Here is a 6,357-nt window from a genome sequence, read left to right as displayed (position 1 = left end):
GTATTGGAGCTTTTTGGCTGTTTGGTAATAGGATTAACTTAGCACTTATTCCGTTTTACTAAGGGTTTAAAAAGTGATGGATTCATTTCAAATCGAGCGTTAATTCAGAAATTTATGTTACATTTACCCGTAATAATAATAATAATCTCAGCACTTATATTATCTTTTCTTTTCTTTTTTAAATGCAAGCTCACTTATAACTTAAAATTAATAAAACCTATTCTACACTAGCCTTTTTAACTCCTTTTTGTTCATAGGTTAATTGAGGGTTTTTTTTTTAATCAATTATGAGTAAAGGGTTATAGGGGATCATACAACAATAAAGGGGTGGGCACCCCAACAATAGGGCCCAAAGGAAGAAGGCAGTATGAAAACAAGCACAAGAAATAGACAATGATTTCATCTATGATTTCAGAGGAGCTATAAACAAATTGGGCATTTCCAAGGGTTGCACAAGTCGGTAACAAATGACAAAAGGAATCGGTAAAGAGCCACAACCACTGTGAAGTGGTTGCTACGGGAGAAATATTGTCGAAAATCAGAAAGGATCCGTTGAGGAATAATGAAAATCAGCTACAAAAGTCCCCACCACTAAATCAAACCACAGAAAATCAAAAAGATGGTAACCTACAAGCAAAATACAAAAGAAAATACATAAAAATAAAATAATAAAAATAAAAATAAACAAAACAACAGAAAAACGATCACTCCACAAAAACAGCAGCACTGGCACCAAAGCAACAGTCGAAGGAGATGCAGAGGAGTGTGAAGGCCACGCACCAACGAGTGTGGACCACTTGTCGGGGCGTGACGACCACTCTTAGGCACATGCGTGGTAGATCTAAGCAAGGCTGGTGACAATAGGAAGTTGAGGAGCTCGAGAAGCCGATGGACGGGTGCGTTGAACGACGAGGTTAGAGGAGGAAAGTAGATCTAGTTTTGAAAAAAACTTGATCTAAAATCCAAACAAAAATCGAGAGAGACGGAGGCTGGGCAGTGCAGCAGATCTTGAATGGATGAGAGCCTAGATGGCGGGTGGCGAGGAGGCTACAGGTGGACGGTACTGTGGGTGGCGGAAAGAGGAGAAAAACACAAGGAAAAAAACTAGAAAATGAAGGAGAGGAGAGGAGGATGAAGGCCATACCTCCTCCCCAAGAGGCACTCACAAGGAGGCTGTGAAGCACCGTGAAGGGTGCAGTGGAAAACCACTAGATTTTTTGTGAGAGCTTCTTCTTTTTTTTTTCACTTGTAATAATGGCGGAACTACAAAGCTCTTGCTTAATAGAGTTGATACTAAATGTTTGGTGAGAAATTGTCTTATTTTGATAATGAGTACTAGTTGTCCATTTAGAATTAGAATTTGGCTTAAGTGCTAACAAAAAAAAAGAAGTAATTATATACTCCACTCTTTTATACCCCTTCAATCTTTTAAAAGTTGATGCGGTGTGCTTTCTCCAACCAAAAAACCTATTTTCATGCACCAAATGTCATAAAAGACCACACTACATCAGATTTTAGAGGATGAAAGGAGGATAAAAGGGTGGAATATAGAATTACTCGATAAAAAATAAATAAATAAAAGGGGTAATTACCTTTTCCTCCCATGAACTACCAAAAAATGCGCGATGCCCCCATGAACTACCAACTCGACCAAAATAGATCATTCAACTACCAAAGATAACCATTTTCCCCCCTTCCGTCAGTCACACGCCGTTTTACCCTCATTTTCTTCCTCTTTTCCCCCTATGAACTACCACCATCTTCCTCTTTTCCCCCCATGAACTACCATCATCTTCCAACATACCCCCATATAAAACGGCACATGACCCGTTGACCGTTTGTTTTAACCCCTTTGACTGACGGAAGGGGGGAAAATGGTTGCTTTGGTAGTTGAATGCTCTATTTTGGTCGAGTTGGTAGTTCATGGGGGCATTGCGCATTTTTTGGTAATTCATGGGGGAAAAAGGTAATTACCCCTAAATAAAATAAAGCACTTATGCTATAGCTTTTTCATGGGTGCAGATTAAATTTCAATTATTTTATAATAAAGAGAGAGAAACTAAAATTAAATCATGACCCTTAAAAAAAATACAGCATAGATATTGTAGTTTTTTTTTTTTTTTTTGGGGGGGGAACCTAAGCCAAATCAGTCCATTTATAGTTTAAAAGAAATTAATATGGAAAGCTTGTCCAATGTTAATTTTTGCATACGATAAAAAGTGTCTTTTTAAAAAAAAAAAAAAAAAAATCAACTAAACAGTTTACCAATCCCAAAAGAAAAAAGAAATTAAGACTAAACGTAAGGGAATTTACTTATTTGAGGATTAAAAACGTTTTTGCCTCTTAAGGTTTAAATACTTTATTTTTTGCCCCATGTGATTCATTTCGTATTATAAATGGTACATCGTTTACGGCTAAAGACTGAAATGGTAACTCCGTCTTCTGTCTAAAAATTGACAGAAATATACATTAACACTTTTAAGAAGCTGACATGTGTCTTATGCCTAATTAAAAGTTAAAAAAATAATTAATTAATTAATTAAAAATAATTTTTTAAAAAATAATTTTTTATTTTATTTTATTTTTTTTAAAAAAAAAAAAGAGGGGTGGATCGAGTCACCCCTCTTTTTTTTCAATTTTTAAAGATTTTAATTTTTTAAAAATTTTTTTAAAGTTTTTATTATTCTTAATTTATTAAATTTTTTTAATTAGGCATAGGACACGTGTCAGTTTCTTAGAGGTGTTGACGTAGACTTCCATAAATTTTTGGACGAAAGTTGAACGGAAGTACTATCTCCATCTTTAGCCACAAACAATATACCATTTATAATACGAAATGAAACATAGGGGACAAAAAATAAAATCTTTAAACCATATGGGTGTCAAACGTATTTAACCCTTTATTTGATGAAGATGTAGACCGAATGAAAGTGATTCTTATATTTGTTTAGTATATGATGAACAAAACAATAGCATAACGCAATAGTAAAAGATAAGATTAAGGAAAAATTACATTTTAGCCCCTCAAACTACTAGCCGTTTTAGAAGTAGCCCCCAAACTATCAACCCTTGGACTCTAGCCCCCCAAACTACTAAAATTTTTCAAAAAGACTCATTTGGTCGAAATACGCCTATAATAGCCTTGCCACATGTCAGTTTTTTTTTGTCAATGCCACCCCCATTTTGGCCAAGAGGGTGGTCGAGCCACATTCAAGGTTGGTTTGGGGGTGGTTCATGGCCCTTAAGGGTGGTTTGAGTTCGACTACCCTCAAGAAGCAAAATGGGGGTGGCCAAAACCACCCCTAAGAGCCTTAGGGGTAGCTCGGCCACCCCCATTTGGCCTGGAGTGGGTTCAGCCATCCCAAGCCAAACCCTAACCCCCCCCCTCCTCTCTCTCTCTCTCTCTCTCTCTTTGGCCCTTGGGGGTGGTCGTCTGGGGTGGCCAAACCCACCCCTAGGCCAAACGGGGGTGGTTCAGCCACCCCCAAGCCAAACCCTAACCCTTTCTTTTGTTTTTTTCTTTTTTTCTTTTTGGCCCTTGGGAGTAGTTAAATCACCCCCAAGGACCATGCGTGTAACACCCTGTATTTTAAGATATTAAATAAAATATCTTAAAATATGATTTAAGACATAATAATAAAGTAAAAGAATAAATATGAATATAAATAATCATTTATTAAGTGTTTATAGTTTTAGTTTAATAAAAGTTCAAACGGACCTTAAACTTTAGAATAATGAAAATAGGGTCAAACAAACTCCGTTTTGGTCTATTCGAAAACTAGAACGCTTGTCTTGAAGTCCTTTAGCTACCCTCCAAATTTTATAATTTTTAGACTTCGTTAAGAGTACGAAAACACTCGCGAAAACACCCCTATTTTGGACGAAAATTAGTATTAATAATTTGTGGGCCCATTTTATTCCTACATAACAGCCCAGCCCATATGAAATAATATACATCAACCCACGTTATTTAAACAACCCAGCCCAGTACATGAAGCTCAGCCCAACCTGTAACGACCCACCCCCAATGACACAATATTGTCCGCTTTTAGCTCCCCAAACCAGACTTCCCAAGAGGTCACCCATCCTGGGATTGCTCTCGCAAAAGCACGCTTAACTGTGGAGTTCTGATAGGTTCGTAATCATCACGGCTTTAAAACGCGTTGTGTCATAAATGGTGCATTTATACATATAAGCACATCCTCATTCCCAGGCGATGTGGGACGTCACAATCACCCCCTCTTTGGACCCAACGTCCCCACTGGTGTCCCTCATTGGCTTGTGCACGCTCCCACCATCTCAGGCTGGGCAATGGCTCTAATACCATTTGTAACGACTCACCCCCAATAACACAATATTGTCCGCTTTTGGCTCCCCAAACCAGACTTCCCAAGAGATCACCCATCCTGGGATTGCTCTCGCAGAAGTACACTTAACTGCGGAGTTCTGATAGGTTCATAATCATCACGGCTTTAAAACGTGTTGTGTCATAAATAATGCATTTATACATATAAGCACATCCTCATTCCCAGGCGATGTGGGACGTCACAATCACCCCCTCTTTGGACCCAGCGTCCCCGCTGGCGTCCCTCATTGGCTTGTGCACGCTCCCACCATCTCAGGCTGGACAATGGCTCTGATACCATTTGTAACGACTCACCCCCAATAACACAATATTGTCCGCGTTTGGCCCCCTAAACCAGACTTCCAGAAAGTCACCCATCCTGGGATTGCTGTCGCAAAAGCACGCTTAACTGTGGAGTTCTGATAGGTTCATAACCATCACGACTTTAAAACACATTGTGTCATAAATGGTGCATTTATACATATAAGCACATCCTCATTCCCAGGCGATGTAGGACGTCACACAACCCACGTTGATTCAGTCCTCTCTCACGTTCCAGCAGTTGGTTCCCCCTTTAATTGATTTTATTTTTTTTGTACAAATATCTTCCCTTCTTGAAGCCAAACGTGTTGCCCAAGCTGTGTCTCACCAAATTTGCTGCTCAATGGTGATTCTCGACCAGTAGATGAGATCAAAAGAAGCTTCTCCCTAAAGAGATACATCCCCTCTTTCGTTCACCTCTCTTTTCTTCTCTGAATTGAAGCTCAACTTGCTGCCCAAGAAGATGCTCCTACCGTTGGATCAACTTTTCCCAAGTCGATCTTAGCCTTCCGTTCGTGTTTAAAAGAAGATGCAGCTCCTCTTCAATTCACGCATTTTCTTCTTCTTCCTTTTTCTCTGTTTCAGCAAGTTACTCTTCTCTTCTCTTGCTCAATTTTAGTCACAGTAGAGAAGCCCTTAACCTCTTCCCTATCCTTCTTTCATTTCAGCAAGGCAGAAAACCCAATTCTCTTATTCTCCCTTCTGTCTCCTCGTCATTCTGGTCTCGGACAACAACTCTCCATCTTTTCTCTGTCTCTCGGCCAGGTGCAGCAAAAGAAGGATCCTTTCCATCACATTGTTTCTCTTCGGGTCCCAGAACAATGAAAGTATAGAAGAAACAAGACCCAGTTCTCACCTTTCTTTTCTTGCTGTCCCTCATTTCACTCAAACTCTCTCTAGTTACAGAAATAAAAAGAAAAGAGGAAGAGAACAGCAGCAAACTCTCCCTCAGTTCCTCTCTCTGTATCTCACGGCCATTACAACAGGTTTTTAAACAAAATTCTTTTCTCTCTTTGTCTGACTCTCTCTCTCTCTATGAATGTGTTTAGATTGTACAAAAAGAAAAGAAGTAGAAAGGTCTCCTATCTCTCTCAATCGGTGGTACAGAAAGAAAAGAAGAAAAGATCAAGAAAGAAACAAATAAAAAACAAAAGAAACAAAAGCTAGATGTTATTAATAAAAGGACAAGACAAAAAGGAAAAGTGGGTGTAGGTTCGGTGGAAAGAATGAAAAGGGAGAAAACAAAAACAAGAATAGTCTAGAGAATGGCATATAAGGAAAAAGAAAGAAACAATAAAAGAAAAGATAAAATAAAGAACCAAAAGTATTATTATTTATAACTTATAAACCTTCTTTTAATGTTTTATGAACTTACAGTTTTTATTATTTTGTGTTTTAATGTTTTATTATTTTATTATTTTGTGTTTTATGTTGTGATGCCCGAGTAAAAATAAATATTTTTATAAAAGCGCAATTATAATGCTTGAGTAAAAGGCTACTATTTTACAAAAAAAAAAACTCATTATTTATATTTGGTAAGCTATTATGCTTATTTGATATAAAAAATAATATATATAAGCTTTTTAATGTTAAATCTTTTATAATGTCATTTTTAACTAAAATTGGTTTGTTTGGGGTATGGACTGTTGGACAAATGATTAGGTGATTCAAGGGAGTTACTGTTTTTGGGG

The sequence above is a fragment of the Alnus glutinosa genome, chromosome 14 (genome assembly GCF_958979055.1).
Source record: "Alnus glutinosa chromosome 14, dhAlnGlut1.1, whole genome shotgun sequence".
Lineage (NCBI taxonomy): Eukaryota > Viridiplantae > Streptophyta > Magnoliopsida > Fagales > Betulaceae > Alnus > Alnus glutinosa.
Note: the sequence above shows the minus strand (reverse complement) of the source record.